The sequence below is a fragment of the Choloepus didactylus genome (genome assembly GCF_015220235.1).
Source record: "Choloepus didactylus isolate mChoDid1 chromosome 24 unlocalized genomic scaffold, mChoDid1.pri SUPER_24_unloc1, whole genome shotgun sequence".
In the NCBI taxonomy this organism is placed as follows: Eukaryota; Metazoa; Chordata; class Mammalia; order Pilosa; family Megalonychidae; genus Choloepus; species Choloepus didactylus.
Genome location: NW_023637604.1, coordinates 719877 through 747464, shown reverse-complemented (window position 1 = coordinate 747464; position 27588 = coordinate 719877). Strand labels below are relative to the sequence as shown.

The 27588-nt window shown below is 35.9% G+C and overlaps 1 pseudogene; it reads right to left on the bottom strand.

Annotated features, from left to right (window-relative positions):
* The window catches only part of LOC119525138, a 30224-nt pseudogene extending 10103 nt beyond the window's left edge, over positions 1-20121 (bottom strand).
* Between the last annotated feature and the right edge of the window lie 7467 nt (positions 20122-27588).

Genomic DNA, 27588 nt, shown 5'->3' with positions numbered 1-27588 from the left:
AACTCATCGCCTCTTGGATACTCTTTAACTATCAGAACCTCATAATAGTAATTATGTTGTTGTTTAAAAGATTAAATGTGATAATCTACGAAAAATTACAAAACACTGTACGAGTTGCCATTGTCATCATTATTGTTATAATTATTGTTACATTGTTAAAATTATTACCCAGCAATGTGTTAGTCAAAGAGGGAAGGCATACAAAAGAAATATGACATGGTCTCTGCAGTCAAGAAGTATACAATCTAGAAAGACTGAAATAACATGCCTTAAACAAGTAAATGCTAAGATGTTTGATGCTAACAGGGGAAGGAGGAGGAAAGAAAACAAACATTTATTTAACACCTACTATATGTTAGGTAATGTGTTAAGTGCTTTACATATGTTATATCAATAGGAGTTCAAAACAGGGAAAGCTCAACCTCACCTGGGCTACAAAAAATGCAGGGCAGTCTTTTTACTTCCAATTTGAATTCTTCACAGAGGTGGATTTGAATTTCATTTTTCCTCCAGCCTCTAATAAAAATCCCCCACCTATCAATCACGTTTACCTCTAGATTGCCTCTTGTCTTACTTTACAAATATAATAATAGAGGGAATCAGGTACAAACCTCCACAACTTCTTTCCTTTCTAACTTCCAACTTATCTATAAATGTTTGTTCATTCTGCTCCCCCAAAATTGATGTATTTACTATGTGCTGGGTAATAACCCAGGCACTGAGGTTTCAGCAGTAAACAATATAGACAAGCTCCTTATATTAATGAAGTCAGAGAATAAGCAACCATATCTGTAACTATAATGATATATCTATCTTTACTACCTTCATTTCCATCAGGAAGGTATAAGTATCATCTCCTCACCAAGGCTATCCTCTCCAAATTTGATCTTGATTCCACACTCATAAGACAGTTCTCCCTGTTATCTTTCATTTTTCTCTCTCAACTAGCTCCTTTTCCACCCTAAAAGAAAAAGTTTCCATCGATACTACCTTCTCCTCATGCTACTGTTCTACCTCCCTTCTATGATTCACCACAAAACTTTGTGAAATAGTGGTCTACATCCACTGTCTGAATTTCTTTAATTATCAGTTTTGTCCCAACCTACTAAATATGGATTCCATTACCATTTTTCCACTGACACTGTTTTCACCAAGATTACCAGATTGTCATTTGTGGTGGAATACAAATAATAAACAAGATAAATAACTAAATATATAGTATGTCATATGGAAACAGGGATTAAGGGAATATGGAATGCTCTAGGGTGGCTTTGCAATTTTTAATTAAGCACTTGGTCAGAAATTCCCCCAACTTTTATCTCCAAATGTACCAATATGTGTGTCCATCTTTATCACCTTCCTTCCTACCTCAGAGAAAGAGATATCCCTTAAACTGTATAAGGTCCATCCTTCTACTGCTGAATACTTCCGAATCTGTACCTTCTCATATCCTTTAAGGACCATGTCTACTATTTATTTTATCCCCAGATTTTCTCTATTTGGAAAGCAAGTATAGCTTTATAATTGTGAGTTATAGGCTAAATAATTAGACCTGTTCAAATCTTAGTTGTACTACTTACTACTTTTGCAATCCCAGAAAGGTACTTTACCTCTATCACTCTCATAGCATTGTTGCAATGATTAAATGAGATAACAGCTGCTGAATATTTAGCAGAGTTCTTGGCACAGAGTAAGTATGCAATAAATATTAGCATTACTATAGATCCTTTTGTTACTGGATTCTTCTTCTCCATAGGTAAACATGAATAATTGTCTCCTATCTTAAAACAAGTTGAGAGAGAGAACCCCCAAATATACTTCTATCCTACAACTGTCCTTCTTCATTCATAGCCAGACTTCTTGAAAGAGTCTACTTTCACAGTCTACTTCCTCACCTCCCATTCACATTTCAAATGAATGCAGTCTAACTTTCTTTCCCATCACTCAAATTAAACTGATATTGCTAAGGCCACCAATGATTTCTTAATTTTCAAATCTAATAATTGCTTTTCAGACCTTATCTTATTTCTTTATGTTAACAGTGTTGATTCTTCCTAACTCCTTGAAACTATTTATACCCTTAGCTTTGTGACTAGCTCTTCTAATTTCCATTCCACCTCTGGCTGATTCCTTTCAAGTCTACATTATGGATTCCTCTTCTTCCTCTCACATCTTTAATGCCGGTATTTCATGGAGTTCTATTCTTAATTCCCTTCTTGTTACACTCTCTAAAACCTCTTCCTAGGAGATCTCATCAACACCAATAGCTTCCACTCCCATCTGTACTCTGACAATTCTTGAATATATATCTCCTGCCTTATCTTCTTTTCTGAGTCCTAAATGCATATATTCAATTGTACTCTGGAAAAACTACCTGAGGAATGGAGGACGAAATCTAAGCTTTTAACCATCAAGCCCCAGAGAATCTTATCTCTTAGTAAACTCCATATGTTCTCTCTACCAAATTGGTCACCTTACCAACCTCAACATATTTTTTTTTAGTCTCACAGTCATATCTTTGCTCATGCTATTTCTTACCAGACTACTATCCTACTGTCTATCAAATCTACTAGACCAGTGCATGTCAAACTCTAACGTGCATGATAATCATCTGAGAATACTGTTAAAATGGAGTCTGGCCTGAGAATATGCATTTCTAACAAGTCCCCAAGTGATGCCAATGCTGCTGGTCTGTGGTTTACATTTTGAGTGGCGAGGGTCTAGAGTGTTGAAGTTCTATGAAGGCAAGGAATTTTGTCCATTTTGCTCACTGCTGTATCTCCAGTTCTTAGAACTGTGTCTGACATATAGTAACTACCCAATAAATTTTTGTTGACTGAAATAATGAAATAATAACCATGACTTCATACAATACATGCTTTAAGGACTCACATCCACAAAAAATTATATTCTAACCTGACCTTAATCATTTCCTTGTTTTTTGCTCATTCATCCATAACTTATTTATATCTTTATTAAAGAAAACAGTGATTTTCAATAACATATTTTATCATTGTGATTTTTGTTAACAGAGTTAGAAGTACTATTAAGGACATAAGGATGTGTTTCCAAAGTGGCTTTCTCACGACCTCACTAATGAATTGCTCTTGTGGTGCTTTGACTGGGAATTCTCTGTGGTTCTGTGGTGACCAGAATAAACATGTTAAGAGGTATTCACAAAAAAACGGACAAAAACAAAAACAAGTCACGAAAGGTGAAATATAAATGGCTAATAAGCACTTGAAAATCAATCTCTAATAATTACGTACAATGTTGGTGGGAATGTAAACTCAATATATTTGGAAAGCATTTCAGTGAGAGATATCACAAACTTAAATCTACTCCTTGGTATCTATTCTAAAGAAACATACAATATACAAAACTTTGGTCTAAAAAGTATTTATTACAACTTTACTTATAATAGCAAAATAAAAAATTACTGGCCTAAACATCTAACAATAAGGAAGTGGTTAAGTAAATAACTGTACAGCCATAAAACTGGTTATTATGCAGTCATAAAAAAACATTTACAAATAATTTTAGTGAAGTGGGGAAAACACTTAAGTAAAATGAATGTTAAATGAAAATTCAGAATATAAAATTGTGTATCAGTACGATCTCCATTAATTTAGAGCAATATGGAAGATAGAAAAGAAATACTCTAAAATGATAACAGTAGTTATCTTGTGAGTGGTTACTGATGATCTATTGTCTCTTCATGTTTTTCTAAGCTTTCTACAAAAAATACGCGGTACCTTTATAATCAGAGTAAAATTTTGTTTAAAAAAATTCATTCCTATTAAGGTGTTGCTAAGTTCTTTAGTTTTCTCTTATAAGTTTTTCCTCATCTTTCTCCAAATAAATTGTAAAAAATCTGAGTACAAATAGCATGACTGATTTGGGGAGTATATCTGGCAACCTTTTTATGGGACTCTTATTCAGATTTTCAAGAAAGCTTCCTAATCTGTGTAGTGATGGTCCTTAAACATACTGCAAGCACACAAGTATCCAAGCAGGGTTATTTTTGAGGGGGAAAGATGTCAGTACCTCTTTCTCAGAGTTATATAAGCCAGAAGAACAATCTGGAACTTCATTTAGGATAGATGTTAATAGCTAATTTTTAACAAAGCAAGATGAAATTTAATATTCAAATGAAGTAATAGAATATCTATATGCATTTTAAATTTCCCTACATAGTAAAAGGCATCTTAGTTTCTTCATTCGCTTTTCTTAAATCAGCATAACACTTCCCACTTACTCTGAATCTGTTAAGAGAACCCCATTGCATAATCTATGTGTGTGGTGAAAAGCCTGGAAAGGAAAAGGAAAGGGAAAAGGGAGTTTAGTATTTATTAGTCTCTGATACTTCTAATTAAATGGTAAACTCCACTGAGCCTTTTTCCCCAACTTCTCCTAGGTCTGAGGCGAACTAAATGTGATGGTGCTAGGAGCTCAGTGTGAATTTTCCTCCCCTCTCCTGTTACTCCTTTCTTTGTTAATTGGGGAGGCAGATGAGACAAATTTACCCTTTTCTAAAATTAAAGAAAAAACAAGAAATAAAGACCACAACAATGGGAACATAGTCAAGATACAGCATTTGTTGTATGTAATAGTTTTCTGTCTGTATTTATGAGAAACATGGGCATTATGCTATGAAATTAAAGTAGTTTTAGATATTTTATATCTTCATGAATATATATTTAAACATACTACTTATCAATTTGTAACTAATAGATTTGTTTTTTAGAAATTAAACATCAAATACACAGTAAATAAGGTGTAAATAACTGTCTAATAGTAATGCAGAGGTACTACAGGGAGAATACCTCCTAGGACATTTTTTTTAACAATAAAAACATGGTTATACAATAATACATTTATATGTTGCTCAATCATAAGCATAAAGATGATTTCATATGATGGTTATATAAACATTATCTCTCTTTTCATACTATGTCTTTAAAAATTAGCTTATTTGATATCGATTATATTCATTGTTAGAATAAAAATTTTCCACTTTTAGTAATAGCCTTTAACAGAAGTTTCCCATGAATCCTCTCTGCTTCTCAGATTATTAAGATGCAGGTTAATTGCTTGCAAAATGTCAAAGGTAAAGGAAAATACTTTCTCATAACCTATCATACCATAAATTTCTTAGAAATCAATGTGCCAATTACATAAAAATTTTTATGATTCACTTAATAATAATGGCTTCAAATGCAGTACTGATAAGATGCAATTATTTAAATTATAAGGGTAGAATATGAGGGTTTCTCTGGGAGGGAATAATTCTCAAAATGGCAAAAGGAATAAATTTGCTGTATAATCAGTTGTCTTATCTTGCCAGACTGCTCTGACAAATATAACACAATAGGTTGGCTTAAATAACAGGAATTTATTGGCTCAGATTTTGAGGGTAGGAGAAATCCAAAATCAAGTTGTCAGCAAGGCCTGATTTCTCCCAGTGTCTGTAGCATTCTGGTGCTGGCTGCCAGCAATTCTTGGGATTCCCTGATTTGTACCTCTGCCTATCACATAGCAATATCATCTCCTTTCTGGCTTCTGTGACTCCCAGGATCTTTTTATAAGGCCTACAGTAATAAGTATTAAGACCCACCCTGACTCAGTTGGTCATACCTTAACTAAAAATAATAACTTCAAAACATCCTATTTATAACGGGTTTATACCCACACGGACACAGAATATGTGTTTGTTGGGGTACATAATTAAACCTGCAACACCAATCATAGTTTATTTCTTGATTATGTTTGATGATTGAGAAAATAAATTAATGTGAGGAAACATCCAGAAGGTAGCAATCCTGGGAAGAACAGTTGCCTCAAGAGATGGTTATCAGCCTATCCAGAGGACCTTAGAGTGAGGGGAAATACCCAATTGATATTAGGATTTTATTCTTCTCCATCTACTCTTCAGGTTCCCAAGCTGGGAAGCTATGTGGAAGAAGGAGCCAGTGTGCCCTTGGCCTCTAGGTAGGTATAAGAAAAGCAGAGGGGAGATGTAGTAAGCTTCATGGTCAGAAATTAAAGCAGAAAGCAAAATCAGGCTGGACTTGTAGCTACTATCTTTAAAGTGAAGCACGAATTGAAGATGGAATTATGGTTATTAGAATTTTACTAGATTCTGTAATCTTTATAACATTATTCACTAGATTGTGATCCACTCAAGAGCAGTAATGTCCCCCACCAGGTTGTGATCAATTCAAGAGCTTTTCCATTTTTATGTCCCAAGAGCTAGCACAGTATCTGGTACATTATAAACATTTCAATAACAAATGCTTGCAGAAATGATCTAAATTATCTCTGTGTTGTTTTTTCAATTCTTGGTTCTTCAGAGTGATTAGAATAAAAACTCATCACAAAAAGGGATTGGGTGCTTATCTTTGGAAGCAGCTAGGAAGGGGATTCAGGGGAGTTGCTTGGCCACTCTACTGCTATATTTATGAGGACTAGAACTGCAAACAACAGAATAAGTAGTGACAGGTTTCAATAGAAGAGGAAAGCAAGCTGAGACTCACCTGCAAATAAGAAAGGGGAAACAGAGGAGGTGAGACGAATGGCCTTGGTTCTTAAAAATAGAAAGGCCTGTGTGGTTTTATAATTACTAAACACATTTTAGCATCTTTGTCTCAGAAAATGTGGATGTCCAGAAGGAGTGGGTTCATTTGATTTAGGTGCTAAAAATTTTTCATTTACAGCTCTGAATATGTGATTTCCATCCTGCCTCATCATGAAATCTTGACAATTCCTGTCACCTTTGTACCCAGTAGCCATAGTCCAGGAAGAAAGGAATGAAGAACTTCATTAGAACTGTAGCAATAGGAAAGAAAAAGGAAAAACAGATAATGGCACTTATACTGAGGGAACAAAAGGACTTCTCAGCTAATTAGATGCAGTGGAGAGAAAGAAAAGTAAAACATGACATGGGGATTGCAGATGAAGAAAGCATATATTTACAGATATATAAGTTGTTAATATTCATAGTTTTTAACAATTTCAGGTGCTTAACTCCTACTTGGAATAAGTTCTGTATATTTCATTGGTGGTTTTATTCTTAAGATCTGAAATTTATTGCAAGTAGTATTATAGACATGCCCATGCCATAATACCTTATATTTTTTAAAGAGCTTTTATCTTGAAGGAATATTAAATAACTATCCACTATTTCAACAACTATGTCAACAGGATACTTCCTTACCTCTTCCTAGCTTCTGGTGGCAGCTGGCAATCCTTGTTGTTCTTTCCAACAACCTCAGGTACAGAAAACTCAAGAAACTCAAGTTAAATTCTTTGGGGGCAGAGGTCAGTCTAGGATATAGCCCAGCTGGTACACAGGACAGCAGTTGCTTTCTCACACAACTGGTGAAACCCAGGCAGATGTCTTACAGGGAGAACCCCAAAGCTTTACGTTCCTGAGAGTTAGAAACCAGAGGGCCCTGAGACAGAAATAGATAGTGGAAAATGGAAGGGAATTGGGGCTGGGTATTCCCTCCCCCACAAGCTCTAACCAAATATACAGAGGCAGGAACACACTTTACACTCAAAACAACTAAAACTTTTGTTAGCCAGTTAATACTTTATCATGGACTGGTGGGAACAGAACAGAAAATAGAGAAAAGGGAGAGGGAAACATTGAGAGGAAAGAGTGTTGATAGGAGAGGAGAAAGGATGCCAAAGACAAACTATTTAACATTGTTCCAAGTGGTCAGCCTAGTGGCCCACAAAGCTCTAAGTCACTTTTGTGGTAAACTATATTACTTTTCACAATCCTTCTTCAGCATGTTTTATTCAAGTACACAATACTTAGCATTTTCCTAAAACAATGATCTGGAGATATTCCGAAGTCTGCCACAACATTTATAAAACTCATCTAAGAGTTACATGACTATGGTCAATAAATATTAAGCAGAAATTATAAATCATAATTTGATATTGTTCTGACATTTCAGATACTTGAAATTATTTTTATATTTGTTTGTATTAGTTTCCTGGGTCTACCAAGGCAACGTACCACAAACTTGGTGGCTTAAAACAACAGAAATTTATTCTCTCATAGTTCTGAAGGCTAGAATTCTGAAATCAAGGTGTCAACAGGATACTTCCTTACCTCTTCCTAGCTTCTGGTGGCAGCTGGCAATCCTTATCGTTCCTAAGTTTGTATATGCATCACTCTACTCTCTGCCTCCATTGTCACATGGCATTCTCCCTTTTTGTCTATGTCCAAATTTTTCTCTTCTTACAAGGACACCAGTCATTGGATTAGGGCCCACCCTACTCCAGCAAGACCTCATTTAACTCACTTGCATTTAAAACTTCAAAGATTCTATTTCCAAATAAGGGCACATTCATAGATAATGGGACTTAGGACTTAAACATATCGTTTGGGGGGACAAAATTCAACCTCCAATGCTCTTAAATTACAAATTAACCCCCAAGTATTTCAATATGAGAGTCCTTTTTAATTTAAAAATAAATAAAACATCGAATAATTGACAGGATTCTAGAGTAAACAAATTATTATATTTATAAATAGAAGGATAAATACGGCTCTGACTCATTATTTTCTAATAATGAGGAACAACAAGGTAGTGAGTTTCCTGGGTTTTCATTTTGTCTCATATATCCCAGACTTGGAGTTGAAGAAGCCACCAATACAGAAAAGTCAATGGGCACAAACACAAGAAGCCCCAACAAAAGCCTGCTCCCTTCTGACAAAGGACCAGGAAGGGGAAGCCTAGTAAGGCAAAAAAACGAAAACAACAAAAAAAACTTTTAAACAATTAACAGCTTTACTCTACCCAAACACCAAGAAAAACTGTAGTCCCACCCCCACCCATATGTGGGAAGTCTAGACTTCCACACTTGCAAAGCTGTAACAAGGAGCCAAACACCCCCTCCAAGGTGGTGACAGATAAGACTAAGTAGGTAGCCAGAACTTTCATTCCCATCAGCCAGTAACAAGCCTCTCTACTCCCCACAGTTTCAGAAGAAAACATGTGAGGACCTAAATTCCCACCCTGCCCAGCCTTAATACAGGGCCCTCACTATCAGGTGTCAATAAAGACTGAGTGAGGAACCTAGACTTCTACCTCCACCTGGATGTAATAAGGCAGTGTCTCTTTGCCACTGGGGCAAGGTCAGAGAAAGTCAGTTAAAATGGAAGGTTTAAATAAGATCCAGAGTCTCATGACATAATACAAAAGTATTGGGTTATCCATTGAAAATCAGTCATCATACCAAGGCTGGGCAGGTCTCAAATGGAATGAAAAATACAATCAATAGATTTTAACACTAAGGAGAAAAGAGATTAGAGGTATCTGACAAAGGTTTTAAAGCAGACATGATAAAAATTCACCAATGAACAATTACGAACACACTTGAAATAAATGAAAACAGAAAGCCCCAGCAAAGAAATAGAAGATATATAAAAGAATCAAATGGAAATTTTAGAACTTAAAAATAAAATAACTGAAATAAAAAGATCACTGGATGGACTCAATAGCAAAATGAAGGGGACAGAGGAAAAAAATCAGTGAACTGGAAGACAGAACAATAGAAATTACCCAATCTGACAAAAAAGAGATAAAATAGGCTGAGAAAAACAAGGAACAGAACCTCAGAGACATGTGGGACTATAATGAAAGATTTACCACTCAGGCCATTGTAGTTCTGAAAGAAGGGAATAAAGACAGTAGGGCTGGAAACTCAAAGAAATAATGACTATAAACTTCCCAAATTTGGCCACAGACATAAACTTACACATTTAAGAAGCTAAATGAACACCAAACAGGGTAAACTCAAATAAATGCATCATAATTAAACTTGTGAAAATTTTTTCAAAAAAAATCTTGAAAACAACCAGGAAAAAAAGGACACCCTACCCATGGGGAGAAAAAAATCAAATGACAGAGGACTTCTCATTAAAAGTCATGGAAATCAGGAGGAAGTGGCACACTATTTTTCAAGTGCTGGAAAAAAAATGGAATTGTCAACCCAGAATTCTCTATCTAGCAAACTACCCTTCAGGAATGAAGGGGAAAACAAAACATACTTAAATGAAGAAAAATAAAGAGAATTTGTTGCAGGCAAACTTACCCTAAAAGTACGACTAAAGGATGCTTTCTAAACAGAAAGGAAATGATAAAAGAAGGAATATTGGAACTTTGGGATGAAAGAAAGAACACAGTAAGCAAAAATATGGGTAAATTTAATAGCCTTCCCTTCTCTGGAGTTATCCTAACTTATGTTTGACAGTTTAAGCACAAAAAAGAAAAATTACAACACTGATGTACTTGTAAATGTATGTGGAGAAATTGTTTATGAAAATTATGTTATAAATGTAGGAAGATAAACGAACATGAAACTAAGGTTTCTACACTTCACTACAAATGATAAAATAACAACACGATTAGATTCATTTATACACACACACAAAAACAACCACCACCACTAAAAATGCTACACAAAGAGATATGCTAAAAAACCCTAAACTAAAATAAAAATGAGATTCTAAAAAATGTTTAAGTAACCCACAGGAAGCCAGGAAAAAGAAAGAGAACCTAGAAACATAGGATACACATAAAACAAAAAAATAAATGTGAAGCTTAAGACCTAACATGTCAAAAGTTCACTTAATGTAAACAATATAAATACACCAATTTTATGTTCCTCGGAGTCAAGGACCGTAACTTGTATATCTTTATGTTCTTCATCTCATTCCTTTCTAAACTATGGGTCACAATCAATGGAATAAATTTAATGGGCCACAACCAGCACTTTTTAATAGTAAGGGTAAAAGTTATCAATTTACTGCCTGTCAGTTCCAGGTGTTCTTCTCAGCAAGCACCTACAGGGCATGGTGGCCAGCAGTACACGGCATCCCATGGGCAGCTTCCTCCTGGCACCACACAGTTGTGAAGCGCCACCCCATAAAAGGCTTCCCCTAGCATGCTCTCGGGAGGCTTTGCAGTGAGATACAAGGAATAATCTCCTAATGGATGACTTATAGCATCCCAGAGAGCAGTTTCCCCAGATTCCCTGAGAGTCACTTCTGTGTGCCACCTCAGCTAACTTCACCATCTCATGAGCTTTGACTCATGGCCATGCTCCTTCCAATAAGGGATCTCAGCCCTGGAGTAGGAGGGAGGAGGGTCTTCTAAATTTTTTCCTTCTTTGGATGCACTATCTCAAGCCTAAAGGTAATAGCTGCTCCATATATCTGCTATTCCTATTTTCTTTAGCATTCTCTTATTCCTTTACCCATTACTAGCCAATCATCCACTACTTTAATCACTTGTCATGGCTTCAAGCTGCATGTACCCCAGAAAAACATGTTCTTAAAGTTAATCCAACCCTGTGGGTATAAATCCATGGTAATTAGAACCTTCTGATGAGGCTACTTCAGTTAAGGTATGACCCACCTCATTTAGGATGGGTCTTAATCCTATTACTGTAGTCCTCTGTAAACAGAATGAATACCGACAGAGACAAGGAAAGCCATGGAAGCAAAAAGCTGAAATCAATAAAACCCAGAAGAGAAGGGAAAGACCAGCAGACTCCACCATGTGCCTTGCCATGTGGCAGAGAAGCCAAGGATTGCTGGCAGTCCAGTCTTCAGGAAGAAAGTATCACCTCGATGCTGCCTAGATTTGGACATTTTCTCAGCCTCAAAACTGTAAGTTAATAATTTCCCATTGTTCAAGTTGAACCATTTCATGGCATTTTGCTTTAAGCAGCCTAGGAAACTAAAACACTTGTTACAGTTAATAAATCTTTTTATTAACTTTCCTTTTTCAAGTTACTGTGTGGTTTCTGTCTCTTGATTGGAATTTGACACAGTAAGTTTTGTTTTGTGAAACTCTTCAGATGTGTGTGTATGTGTGTGTGTGTATACTCAGTCTTGATAATAAAATGCATTTATTATTATGGGTCATAGTTGGAAAGTTTGAAAGTTCTACCTCATGTGTAGTTGACCATAAATGAAGTGTAAATAGCCTATAAAAGTTATTTTAAGACAGAAATTATCAAAAGCAAAATTTTGACAAAATAATTTAAAAGGATCCTAATAAGAAAAGTGGAAATGTTTAAACAAGCTAATATGGCCATCAATAGGTCTTTAACGAAGTCACATTTTAAAAGACAATGTATAAAAGATTGAAGGGGGGATAATGTAGATTACAAGGGGATGACAGTGTGATTGTGAAGACCTTGTGGATCACACCCCCTTTATCTAGTGTATGGATGAGTGGAGGAATGGGAATAAAAACTAAAGGACAAATGGCGTGGGATGGGGGGATGATTTGGGTGTTCTTTTTTCACTTTTATTTTTTATTCTTGTTCTGGTTCTTTCTGATGTAAGGAAAATGTTCAGAGATAGATTGTGGTGATGAACGCATAACTATGTTATCATACTGTGGACAGTGGATTGTATATCATGGATGATTGTATGGTGTGTGAATGTATTTCAATAAAACTGAATTTAATTAAAAAAAAGATTGAAGGAGGGGATAGGACAACAGTTGAGAATACAAGTCAAAGCACAATAACTCTAAGAATAGTATTAGGAAGGCTACAGTGCAGGATGAAGTAAGCTTTACAAAAAATGCTAATAACAATACAAATGGCTTATTAAAGGTAGGTTCAGAACAGAAAAAAACACATAACAGGCTCACTCTTTGGGTGTATGGTATCATATAATCAGATGAGAAAGCACAACTACTCAACTCCTATTTCTTCTATCATTTTCTCTATGAAGAATGATTATCAAATTAGAAATGACAGAACAAACATGTTTATAAGAGAATTGAAGTGCATTATGATCAGTAAGGAAAAAGTAAGAGAACATATAGCTTTTCTAAAATATTTCCAGGACCAGATACATAATAAACTGGGACAATGAAAGAAACTGCTACAAGCTTGAAAATAAGAGAGTTGTCTGAACACTGGATATAAGGAAACTGTTGCTCTGGTTTTCTATAAGAGAGAAAAGATGAAAAACAAAACTATATAAAGTATAACTGGTGAGAGTTATATGAAGGCCCAGCACAATTCTAGAATAAATTACTACATAGATGCTTCATAAATAACATGGAAAGGAAACTGGTATTTAATAGTAGCCAGCATGGATCCAATGAAACTAGTTATGCCAAAATTAACCTCTTTTGTTTGATTAGACTGAAAGAGTAAAGGCATACCAGAGATATAGTGTATCTTGTTCAGTTAAGTATGTGACAAATTTCTTGTGATACCCCAAAGTTAGAGCAGCTAGACGGATTTGTAACTGGCAGACTCCAAAGAAAGATATATAATTAATAAGTTGATGTCTACCTGGAGAAAAGAGTCTAGGAATACACCACTAAGTGCTCCATTCTTGGTCGATTCTCCTCAATAATTTTAACAATAGTTTATGGGAAAAAAAAGCATTTATATCAAATCTGAGTTGGATGGCAAGTAGTATATTTAAGGCAACATGGTACAGTACAGGGGTTCTTAATCTTTTGGGTCTCAGGGCCTCTTTACAGTCTTAAACAGTTTAGAGGACCATAAAGAACTTTGTTTATGTGGATTCTATCCATAAATATTTACCATAGTAAAACTGGGAAAATTTAAAACTATTAATTTATTTTAAAATAACAATAATAAACCTATTACATATTGTCATAAAAGTAATATAATTTATTAAAAATATTCATATTTTTTAAAAAAGCTATCAGTGAAAAAAGCAACATTGTTTTACAATGTTAAATCTTTTTGATACCTGGCTTAGTAGAAGGCAGGTCTGAATTCTCCTATCTGCTTCTGAATTCAAACTCATTATGATATGTTGCTTTGGTTGAAGTTTATGAAGAAAATCCAGCTTTCCACTGATATGTACTGGGAAAAAGAAGTAGTATTTTAATATCTTTTTCAGATCATTGTGGGTATTATTTGCTACTCTACAACAAATGATAGTTTCTTAAAGGTTAGTTGAAATGTGGAATCTGAAACCATATCAATGATCATTTTTTTACTCTGTTACATTAAAATTTGTTGTTATTTTTTGCATTTTGCATCTTTTTCACCCATGCATGATTTTGTAACATCGTGTATTGGTCATTTGTACTGACTCCCTATTATGCACACCTTCCAAATGTTGACCTGTTTAATTGTACAATATAAAAATCACTTCCATTAATACCAATGATCTCATTATGTGTTTTAGTTTCCTAGGCTGCTCAAAGCAGATATCATGAAATGGGTTGGCTTTAAACAATGGGAATTTATTACCTTATGGTTGGAGTCTGGGAAAATGTCCAAATCGAGGCATCAAGAAGGTGATACTTTCTTCCCAAAGACCAGCTGCTGGTGACCCTTGGCTCTTCTGCCACAGGGCATGGCACACAGCAGCATCTGCTGGTCTCTCCCATTTCTTCCAGGTTTTGCTGATTTCAGCTTCTTCCCTCTCCCTCCCCCTCCCCTTCCCCCTCCCTCTCCTCTCTCCTTCCCATTTATAAAGGACTCCTGTAAGAGAATGATTAAGACCCATCCTGGGCCATGCCTTAACTGAAGTAACCTCATCTAAATGTCCTACTTACAGTAGGTTTGCACCCACAGGAATGGACTAGCTTTAAGAACATGATTTTCCAGGGGACATACAATTCCAAATCACCACATTAGGAAAGTCTTTAAGTACTGGAAGGCTGTCAAGCCCATGGTAGAAGATACAAGTTTTCTAAAATTCTAATTTTCACTTGAAAGCTCAAATTTATCATTGCTAACAAATTTTGTCAGTTGTTTGTCTTACAGTGGTAAGATCACTTCATTCATTTTCAAGAAAATGCTGGCAAAATATCTAAGTCTGAATAACCATAGTTTTTCTGTCATTATTTCAGGTAAAAATGTTGTTCCATGAAAAAAGTGGCTAGTTTGGCTGGCAACTCAATCATACAAGTGCTTTTTCCTCAAGAAAGCCATCATAATCCTCTATGCAACAATGCAGCAGAAGTGTTTGTTTGTACTTCCCATTTTGTCACAAAGAATGTTAAATGGCATGTATTAGGGTCAAAATTTAATAAAATTATAATAAATTTATTGTTTTGTGAGGACATTCTTAAATGAAAATGAATTTTTTTAAAACTGTGTGTAGTGGTGAAGCATACAATAACTACTAGTACAGTTTAGTACCACTGTCTGGATTTGTGCTAAGATGCAACAGCTGCATTTGCACCATTAGCACAAATGTCAACAAAATTTTTGTATTTAAACATTTTTTATTGTGAAATATAACATATATACAGAAAAGTGAAAACTTTCAAAGTATGGTTTAACAAGTAGTATAAAGCAAATTTCAAAGTATGGTATGGGTTACAGTTCTTCAATTTCAGATAGTTTCTTCTAGCTGCTCTAATATACTAGAGACTAAAAAAATCTATATAATGATTCAGTAGTCATAATAATCCTTTCAACACAATTTTTTTAAAAGCAAGTAACATCTTAGTATTTTTATCTTAACTCTATTTTGAAAATAGTTTTGACCTCACTGACTGCCTTGGGAGGGTCTCAGGAACCCCAGGCGTTCCTCAGACCACATTTTTAGAACCACTAGAATAGTGGAAAGAGTAATGGGCTTTGGAGCTATACAGATTTGCATTCAAATTCTACTTCCCCCACAGGCTTTGCAGTTGGACAAACTAGGATTTCAAGACTACTCAGATGTTTATTGTGTGATCTTGAACAAGTCTACCATTCTGAACCTCAGTTTTCTCATCTATAAAATAGGGTTAAAATGTTTGTATAAAGAATCATCAAGCAGATTAGAGATACTCTAAATACCTTGCATTGTACCAGGAATATAGATAAAACAAAAGTTTTATCTAAAGGCAAAAAGATTTTTAACAGGCTAGAATAATGGGCTAAAATTAACAATAGGAAACATAATAAGTTATGCATTAATTTCCTATGGCTGCTGTACCAGTTTACAACAAATGTGGTAGTTTAGAACAAAACACATTTATTCTCTTACAGTTTTAGAAGTCAGAAATCCAAAATCAGTTCATCTGGGCTGAAATCAGAATGTCAAGAGGGCAGAACTCGCTTCAGAGACTCTAGGGGCAATCCACATTCTTGTATTTTCCAGCTTCTCAAGCTGCATTCATTGGCTCATGGCCCTTTCCTCTACCTTCAATAGCATAGCATTTTACTTCATCACATTACCTTCTTTTTTTGTTCAAGTCTCCCTCTGCATCCCTCTCTTAAGGATGCTTGTGATGCCATTTAAAGCTGACCCAGATAATCCAGTATAATCTCCCCATCTCAAGATCCTTAACTTAATCATATCTGCAAAGTACCTTTTATCATATAAGGTAACATTCACAAATTCCAGGGATTAGGACCTGGATATCTTGGGGAGGGGGGCACTAATCAGTCTACCACAGGTATAAATGTAAACTTTGCATCTAGGTTGAAAAAAATCAACTATTTCAAGATCAGGGTAGGGAAAAGACCTGTATCAACAGCAGTTCATTTGAAGACAAATTAGTTGATACAGTCAATGTGATCATCAGTGTGTCTTGGATTAAAAAATACCCCATATTTTATTTCAATCTTGTGTTGCATCAAAAGAAATGGATAGTACAATACTGTGTGATAGTAGCACAATACTGTAGGTGTAATTAATAAAACTGAATGTGAGTATGGCTGAAAGAGGAAAGCTAGAGATATGAATGTTACCAGAAGGAAAGTTAGAAGTTAAAAACTAACTAAGTTAGAAGTTAAAAACTAAGTATAACTTAGTGAAACCTAGAGTGGACAACGATGGTGGTTAATTGTATAAATTGTATAATTGTATAAAGTTCTCACATGAACCAGAATAAATGTACATCAGTATTACAAGGTGTTAATAATAGAATTATATATGGGAAAAAATACAATTAATGTAAACTAAGGTCTATTGTAACAGTCTTTAATTAATTGTAACAAAGGCACTATACCAAAACTAAACGTCATCAATAGGGGGTTATAAGAGGCTTGGGATATTTTTCATTGGAAGAAATGAGAATGCTCTCATATTGATTGTAGTAGTGAATGCACTATGTGATTGTACCAAGAGCCATTGATTGTACAGTATGTGAATAAAACTGTTAAAAAAAAAAAAGAAATAGAGGGTTCAGAATGAGAGAGATATTGAAAAATCCATAGTTTAAAAAGAAACAATGAAAAATTGATGCATAGCTAGAGAAAAATAACTGGGATGATCAAAGAACCAAAAAGTTTATTCCATAATAAATAGCTAATATTTTATAATAATAAATAGCTAATACTGCACTTACTATATATCAGGCACTGTTATAAATACATTAATTGCATTAACTCATTTAATCCTTTCAACAGCTCTATGAGGTACATAAAATTTGTTAACTGACCCCATTTTCCAGGAGGAGAACTAAGCCATAAATTAAATAACTTGCTCAGAATCACATATGCTAGTAAACTGGCAGGCCAGATTCAAGTCCAGGTAATCTGGTTCTGGAGTCCACAATTTAGCCACTACATTATACTGCTTTTCTAAGGCACTGGGGAATGGAAGAGTCATTCCAGAAGGAGAAAAAAAAGTCTTTAAATAATGGAAGGGTTATCAGATAGAAGAGGGATCAGGTTTAATCTGTGTCATTATATAAAGCAAGATGAAAACCAAGGGCTGAAAATTACACCATTTGATGGTGTTCAATAGAATAATTATGAATCTGCTTTATGAGATTGTGAATGTCCCATTAATGGAAATGATTAAGCTAAACAAGCACCTGCTGAAGTTGTTCTAAAATTCGGTTGGAGTGTTGAGGCCTACAGCTCACTGACAGTACTAAGGAAACGCTCACTAATGCAGAGATACTGCAAAGGGGGGACTATGGAGTTTGCAAAAGCTCCCCAGGAGAATTCTTCCATAACCATCCCAAAGGACACTCTTCCTACCTCTCCCTTGAGAATCACATTCATGGATGATTTTGAAAGAGAAGTTCAGTTTTGTAAAATTATAAGATTCAGCAATAAGTTGAAAGACTTTACAAACATTAATTTTATCCCACAGTCTGGGAACCTTCCACAGCCAGTCTAAACCTTGTTGCCATTACTACTCCCATGATAAATCTGTCATTGGAAGACACAGGTAATAGTCTCTAGGCATTTTTACCATGATCCACAATAACATACATTTTATATCATAATTAAGTGCAAAGGAGTTTCATAAAAAATATTTAAGCTTACTATGTGTGCTGGTTTTGACATATCATAGGCCCCAAAATGCCACTATTTTTGATCAATCTCATGGAGCAGACTTATTAGTGTTAATTAGGTTGGAAACTTTGGATTAGGTTGTTTCCATGTAGACACCCAACTGTAGGTGATAAGACTGATTAGATAATTTCCAAGGAGGTGTGGCCCCACCTGTTCAGCATGGGCCATGATTAGTTCACTGGAGTCCTATAAAAGCTCAGAAAGAAGGAGCTCACTGCTGAGGCTGAGAGACATTTTGAAGACTTCCATAGAAAGCTGATATTTTGGAGAATGCCACTTTCAAACACAATCTGGGAGCAAGCAGATGCCAGCCACATGCCTTCCCAACTAACACAGGTTTTCCGGACGCCATTGGCCATTCTCCAGTGAAGATATCCGATTGCTGATATCTTACTTTGGACACTTTATGGCCTTAAGACAGTAACTGTGTAACTAACTAAACCCCCTTTATAAAAGCCAATCCATTTCTGGTATTTTGCATAACGGCAGCATTAACAAATCAGAACACTATGTCTAAAGCACTCTCTTTTCTTTTTTCTTCTATTTTATTTTTTTTTTAAATTTATGATCACAGCTTATTTTCTTTTTTCTTCTATTTTATTTTTTAAAAATTTCTGATCATAGCTCAGGAAATTTATTTCATTTCTCCACCAATGGGTTGCAATTCACAGTATAGAAACTTTGAGTTAAGAGTGGTACTTACCAAAGTTATCTGTTGTTTCCCAAAATGTCTGAAGTTTTCTACTGCTATATATTCACTGACATAAACAACACTTTTCTGCACTTTCAGATTTTTGTTATGGTGGCGTTTAATTTTCTTCGTCCTTTTTTAAGAAGATTCACATGAAATGATAGACTTTTGTTCAAAAATTATAAAAAATAAAACACTTATGCTTTGTAGACATGCCTTTCTTAAAGTATCACTCTAAATGGTGAATTTGGAGTTTTTGCTACTTTAAGAAAATCCATCTATAGGCTCAATGGGAATACATTAAAATTTAAAAATTGTTAACTAAAGCCCCCCACCAATATTTTTACATAAATTACAATGAAGCAAAGCTCATCCCTTATTATATTTACAAAAGTGATTTTTTAACTTTTTCAAAAGAGTTCATCATTCCCATTGCATTTTGTGAATTTCAAAACAATTTCTAATCAATGTTAAATAATGGTGGTCACAGCGGCATCTTTGTTTTGTTTTTTTCTGACTTTTGTCAGTCTTCAACATTGAGTATGATGCAAGTGGTGGATTTCTAATATATGCCCTTTATCATGCTGGGAAAGTTTCCTTCTAGTCCTAGTTTTCTGAGTGTTTATATCCAGAAGGGGTGCTGGTATTTGTCAAAGTCTTTTCTGTGCCAATTGAGATGATAATGTGTTCTTTTCACTTCATTCTGTTAATGTGGTTTATTACATTTATTGATTTTCTTATGACGAACACCCTTGAAAACCTGGGATAAATCCCACTTGATCATCGCATATAATTCCTTTAATGTGCTGTTGCATTCAGTTTGATAGTACTTTGTTAAGGATTTTTGCATCTACATTCATAAGAAAATTGGTCTGTAATTTTTTCTTGTGGTATCTTTATCTGCCTTTAGCATGAGGGTGATGTTGGCCTCAGAGAATGAGTTAGGCAGTGTTCCCTCCTCTTCATTTTTTGGAAGAGTTTGATCAGGATTGGTATTAATTCTTCTTGGAATGTTGGGTAAAATTCACCTGTGAAGACTTCTGTTCCTAGGCTTTTCTTTATTTGGAGGTTTTTGATGACTAACTCAATCTCTTTACTTGTAACTGTTCTGCTGAGATGAGATCTTCTATTTCTTCTAGAGCCATCGTAGATTGCTTTGTTTTTCTAGAAACTTGTCCATTTCATCTAGTTTGTCTAATTTGTTGGTATACAGTTGTTCATAGCATCCTGTTATGATCCTTTTTATTTACTTGGGATTGATAGTAAAGTCCCCCCATTTATTTCTGATTTTAATTATTTGCATCCTCTCTTTTTCTTTGTCAGTCTATTTAAAGGTTTATTTATTTTACTGATCCTTTCAAACACCCAAATTTTGGTTTTGTAATTCTATTGTTTTTTTATTTTCTATACCATTTATTTTTGCTCTAATCTTTATTTCCTCCCCCTACTCCTTTTAGGTTTAATTTGCTGTTCTTTTTCTAGTTCCTTCAGATTTGTGGTTAGGTCTCTCATTTGAGCTCTTTCTTCTTTTATAGTGTAAGCATTTAGGGCTATAAATTTCCCTGTGAACTCTGTCTTTGCTGTGTCCCATAAGTTCTGATATGTTATGTTCTCATTTTCATTTTCTCAAGACATTTCTTGATTTCACTTGTGATTTCTTCTTCAATCCATTGATTGTTTAGAATATGTTGTTTAACCTCCAACCTCCATAAATTTGTGGCTTTTCCAGTTCTCCATCTCTTATCGATTTCTAGCCTAATTCCATTGTGGTCAGAGGAGATGCTTTGTATGATTTCTATATTTTTATATTTCCCGAGACTTATTTTGTTACCTAACATGATTTATCCTGAAGAATGATCCATGTGCACTTGAGAAGAATCTGCATCCTGCTGCTTTTGGATGCAATGCTCTGTATATGTGTGTTAGGTCTAGCTCATTTATTATATTATTCAAGTTATCTGTTTCCTTATTGATATTCTGTCTGGATGTTCTATCCACTGATGAAAATGGTGTATTGAAGTCTGCAACTATTATTGTAGAAGTGCCTATTTCTCCCTTCAGTTTTGCCAATATTTGCCTCATGTATTTTGGGACTCTATGATTTGGTGCATAAATGTTTAAGATTGCTATTTCTTCTTGGTGGAATGACCCTTCATTCATGTATAGTGTCCTTCTTTGTCCCTTGTAACAGTTTTTTTTTTACTTAAATTCTATATTGTCTATACTAGGTTATTCCATTTCTCTTATTACTATTATCATGGTATATTTTTCCCATCCTTCTACTTTCAACATATTGCACTCTCAGTTTTTTTATTGACTTCTTCACTTACAGTGATCTTTTCCTCCATGTTACCTCATCTACTCAGTCACATGGTGAGATCCTTGACCTTAATCTGTTATGATACCACCTCCAAAATCTCATTATCAAGCCTACTACTCTCTGACCATCACCCCTTTCTTTACTGACTCTTTAGAATGTCACCATTCCTAAAATTATTTGATTGCACTGATACATTATCATTCTAGCATGTCCTCTATTACTTACGTCTTTATCCAGCTAATTTCTGCAGTCCATCACTGTAATCATCCTTAGTAAATACCCTCTACATGCTTGCCATTCTCTCCCTCTGTCACATTTCCTTGGAAAACCCCCAATCCTGGTTAAATTTAATTATTCAATTGCCCCTTCCCTCTTCTCAAATAATTCAGTCTATAGCTATTATATGGGATACAGCAAAAGCAAACTGTCTATATTGGAGGAAGGAGTTAGCTATAGTAAGCTGGTGTGGGGTGTCAGGGTCCTGACAGGGCAAGGAGGACATCCCTGCTTGGGGGAGGAAGGCACCCATTGTTGGGTATCAGAGCTCAAATGTAATAAGCAAGGTATCCACTAGACACACAGAAGATACTAAAAGCCAGAGAATGTTTGGGAGAGGTTCCATATTGTAGGGGAGGCCAGGACATCAGAGTTCAAGCATGATCAGGGAGGCATCCATGGTGATGGTTCCTCTGTTATGGGATGTTAGAGCCTAAGCCTGGTGAGATGGGTGTCCATCCCAAGGGACAACTCAGCATCAGGTTTAAGAACCCAAGCTTGGTGAAGACAGCATTGCTTTGGAGGGGCAGTGTACCATGGGAAGTGGAAGCAGAGTGAGGAAGACATCTATGTGATGGGGGGTAGTGGCCCAGAATGAAGAGTCAGAACCTGAGCAAAGTGAGGCAATCATTCCCATGGGGAAGGCAATGGTAGCAGAAATGAGAGACTGTTTCCATAACAAGGGAAATGATCAAATAAGGATATTAAGGATAATGGAAACCACATTTCTCATTGTTACAAATAAAGAGAAAAAACTAGAATGAACTCATGGTATTACATGGGTTTTAGAATTCAGGTTTTTAAAATATTTACAGATAAACATAGATGTAAATATAGATATAAATAATGGTGTGTGTAATCTTCACCACTTTATGTCAAGGTCATAAAATTCAAAGAAAGAGTAAATATCTGTTACAGACTGAAGGGGACTAAAGAGACATTACAACTAAATGCAACACATGATCCTGAACTGGATCTTTTTTCTATAAAGAATACTATTTTAACAATTGGTGGAACGTGAATGTGATCTAAGGATTCGATTGTAGTTTATTTCTCAGTTTATTTTCCGATTTTGTTGGAAGCTGGGTGTTCATGTAGTAGAATATCCTTGTTGCAGGAAATACACATTAAAGTATTCAGGTATGATGGGGCGTTAGGTCTGCAACTTGCTCTCAACTGGTAGTTTTAAAAAGTTATTTGTACTATATGTCTAACTTTTCCCTAAATCTGTAACTATTTCAAGATTTAATGAATGAAAACAAAAACCCACAAAACTGTGGTGATTGGTCTCACTTTAAATTTATAACCACAAGTCCCCAGTGCTGCCCAATGGTCCTATTCTATTTTCCTAGTTGGTTTACTGTCCCACTTCCTGAAACTGCAATTTTACATTTCCTCTCTCCTCAAATCTTCAACACTTCTTCCTTCTCTCTCTCAGTTGATGACCCGGCTTCTAATTTCACAGCAAACAAAAGCCATCAAAAAAGAACAACCTCATCTTTTTGCCACAAAGTTTCCAATCTTCCCTGCATCTGTACTGATCTATTCTGCCTCCTCACTTGTTACAATGGATACTCCTGTGTCCAAGACCAACTCCTTCATTTGTACATTGGATCCTATTCTTCTTGCTCCTATATCATGAATTTTCCCTTGTCTACTATTCCCACCAGAATACAAACATACTCCATTATCTCCCATTTTTAAAAAATTGTCCATTTCTTTCCTTACATTCATAGAAAACTCCTCCAAAGAATTACCTATTTTCCCTTTCTCCACTTCCTTTCCTGTCACTCTCTTAAACTTGCTTGAGATCAATCTTTTCATTTCATCACTGCACTGAAATCTCTTTCACTAAAGTCACTTTCATTCCCCACATTTCCAAATCCTATAGTTAACATTCAGTCTTCATCTTATATGACCTCTCAGAAACATTTGAGACAATATGTCATTCCATCTTTCTTAAAATACTTTTGCTTCACTTGGCTTTCAAGACAATAAACTCTTTTGTTTTCTCTTACCTTACTGGCTGATCCTTCTCACTCTCCTTTGGAAGATTCTTTTCTTCCCTAACTCTAAACATTGGAATGTGCCATGGCTGGTCCTTGGATTTCTTCTCTTCTCTATCTACATTCATTTCCTAGGTGATTTCATTTGGACTGATGACTTAAAATACTGCTTATAACATGATGACTCCCAAATTTGTATCTCTATCCCTGAAATTTGCAAAACCAATTGTGTAATAAACATCACTGAATATCTCAAATTTAATATATGTGTAACAGAGCTCACAATTCCCAGTCCCAACCTCCATCAAACCTGGTCTTCCCCCAGTGTCTCCCTTCTAAGTAGCTGGTACCACTATTCACCTTGTTGCTCCAGTCAAAATCCTTGTAAATACCCCTTATTCTCTACTGCTTACATCCAAAATGAAATTCATCATCAAATCTTGTTAACTTCATCTTTAAAACAGATCCAGAATTTCTGGAAAAAGATGGCATAGACTCATTTTTCCCTTATAAATACAACTAAATATCATGGAAATAATTCAACAATGATAAAAAATAGTCTGAAATCTGGAACAAAGAAGGTGCATGGTCTAGGGATGGGCAAGGAACCTCAGGACTTGAGGAAAAACAAAGCAGAAAACTGGAAAATGGAAAACTTAATGAAAGCCCACACAGGTCTAGTGGGGAGCCCCAAACACTGCTGAACAACAAGGACACAGTGTAATGGTGGTGATGATCCAGATCCAGCAACTTCTATACACCCAACCACTGCAGAAAGTGGCCAAGTGAAACCAGGCTGCCCAAAGAAGTGGTTTATGCCTCTGAAGGCGACAACAACAGAAACAGCAGAAACTGCAGCAGCATCATAAAAACAAAATCAATCAGAATAGCACTGCAGGGACTTCTGAAAGATGGTGGTTAGGAGAGACAGGGCAAAAAAATACCTCCATGAAAAATACTAGATAAAAGCCAGAAAGTGACCCAGAACACTAGTTCCAGTGAAGCACCAGCTGGACAAGGACTGCTAAACCCACAGGGACCATTCACTTGGTGAAACCAGAAGTCTGTGTTCTGAAATAAGTGAGTAAGCCTGCTGAATACACAGCAAACAAACTGCAGTGTGGGGAAACCATGGGTTGGCATTTAGAGTCAGACTAGCTCTTTTTTAAAAAAACCCAGAAGTGGCTGTGAATATGGCAGCAAGAACTGCATAGTGAAGTGTGGCAGAAACAGGCTCTGGGTACACCTCAATATCTGGCTTGGATGACAGCCTTTTGCACACCTGCTGCTGATTGTCTCAGAGGGATGAAGGCAGAGGTTAGCCAAAAGGGGAAAAAGCCACACTCCTTAGAGCTATCTTCCTGGCAGGCTGGGAATGCTCCTGCCCAGTGCTGGAAGCACAGCCTAGAGCCACACCAAAAAACCAGTGTGACAGGAAGTGTTTCCAGCAACACGTGCACATGCCACAACATCAGGCGTGGACAATACCTTTCACACACTGACAGCTAATTATCCCAGAGCTAGGAAGGCAGAGCTGTGTGAAAAGAGGAAATTAACATGCCAAATACAGCCATCCTTTCAGCAGGCTGGAAACACACCTACACAGCCCTGAAGCCCAGCACTTCCCTTGAGGGATGGCACTCAACTGTGAGGTAGCACAGTCTACCCTCAGCAGAGGCCCTAGGAAGGCACAGCTTGGAAGAGGGACAAACTCGGAAGTCCCAGGGACCATACACCAATACCAAGGACTTGTGGGTCAGAGGCAGAGACAATCTGTGGTGAGATCGAACTGAAGCTTTAGACTCCTGCACCAGCCATAAATCTCCAGGAACAAGTGGGAGGTCTGATTAATAAAACTGCCCTCACTAACCACTCAAACACATGCCCCACAGTAAGTGCAGACAGCACCAACAACACATGCAAACTTGGTGCACCAATTGGACCCCACAAGAATCAGACCCCCAAACACCACAAACACAGAGCTGGGCAGAACTGGATTGAGGGGAATAGGTGGTTCGTGGATGCCACCTGCTGGTTAACTAGAGAAAGTGTATGCCACCAAGCTGTAGATCTGACAAATCAGAGATAAGTCTGTGAATTAGTCTACATATCCTAAAAGAACCCTATCAAGTTAAGCAAATGCCAAGAGGCCAAAACCAGAAAATTTTAAAGCATATGTAAAAATCAGACAATATGGAAAACTCAAAACCAAACACCCAAATCAAAAGATCAGAGGAGACACAATACTTGCAGCAATTAATCAAAGAACTAAAGACAAACAACAAGAGCATGACACAGGATATAAAGGACATGAAGAAGGCCCTAGAAGACCATAAAGAAGAAACTGAAAGAGTAAATAAAAGAATAGATGATCTTATGGGAAAAAAAGAAACTCTTGACCAAATTAAAAAGATTGTGGATACTCACAGTACAAGACTAGAGAAAGCTGAACAATGAATCAGTGACCCCGAGGATGACAAAATGGAAAACAAAAGAACAAAAGAAAGAATGGGGGAAAAATTGAAAAAATTGAAATGGACCTCAAGGATATGATAGATAAAATGTCCAAATATAAGACTCATTGGTATCCCAGAAGGGGAAGAGAGAGGTAAAGGTTTAGAAAGAGTATTCAAAGAAATTGTTGGGGAAAACTTCCTAAACCATCTACACAACATAAACACACAAAGCATAAATGCCCAGAAAACTCCAAATAGAATAAATCCAAATAAACCCACTCCCAGAAACATTCTGATCAGACTGTCAAATACTGAAGAGAAGGAGCAAATTCTGAAAGCAGCAAGAGAAAAGCAATTCAACACACAAAAAGGAGACAACATAAGACTAAGTAGTGACTAGTCAGTAGCCACCATGGAGGCAAGAAGGCAGTGGCATGACATATTTAAAATTCTGAGAGAGAAAAATTTCCAACCAAGAATTCTTTATCCAGCAAAGCTCTCCTTCAAACTTGAGGGAGAGCTTCAACTTTTCACAAACAAATGCTGAGAGATTTTGCTAATAAAAGACCTGCCCTATTTCAGATACTAAAGGGAGCCCTACCAACAGAGAAACAAATGAGAGAGAGAGAGATGGAGAAAGGTTCAGTAGTAAAGAGATACAAAATTGGTTCATTAAAGGACAGTAAGAGAGAGGGAAAAATATATCTGACAGACATAAACCAAAGTATAGCATGGTTGATTCAAGAAATGCCTTCACACTAATGACATTGAATGTAAATGGTTTAAACTCCCCAATTAAAAGATATACATTGGCAGAATGGATCAAAAAATATGAACCATCAATATGTTGCATACAAGAGACTCATCTTAGACACAGGGACACAAAGAAATTGGAAGTGAAATGATGGAAGAAATATTTCATGCAAGTTACAGCCAAAAGAAAGCAGGAGTAGCAATATTAATCTCAGATAAAATAGACTTTAAATGCAAGGATGTTATGAGAGACAAAGAAGGAACCTACATACTAATAAAAGGGGCAATTCAACAAGAAGACAAAACAATCATAAATGTTTATGTACCCAATCAAGGTGCCCCAAAATACATGAGACAAACAGTGGCAAACCTAAAGGAAGCAACTGATGTTTCCACAATAATTGTGAGAGACTTCAATACATCACTCTGTCCTATAGATAGATCAACCATACAGAAGACCAATAAGGAAATTGAAAACCTAAACAATCTGATAAATGAATTTGATTTAACAGCAGATATAGAACATTATTATCCCAAATCACCAAGATACACATTCCTCTCTAGTGCTCATGGAACTTTCTCCAGAAGAGACCATATGCTGAGACATAATACAAGCCTCAATAAATTTAAAAAAAATGAAATTATTCAAAGTGCATTCTCTGACCACGATGGAATACAATTAGAAGTCAATAACTATCACAGTCTTAGAAAATTCACAAATACATGGACGTTAAACACACTACTAAACAGTCAGTGGGTTAAAGAAGAAATAGCAAGAGAAATTACTAAATATATAGAAAT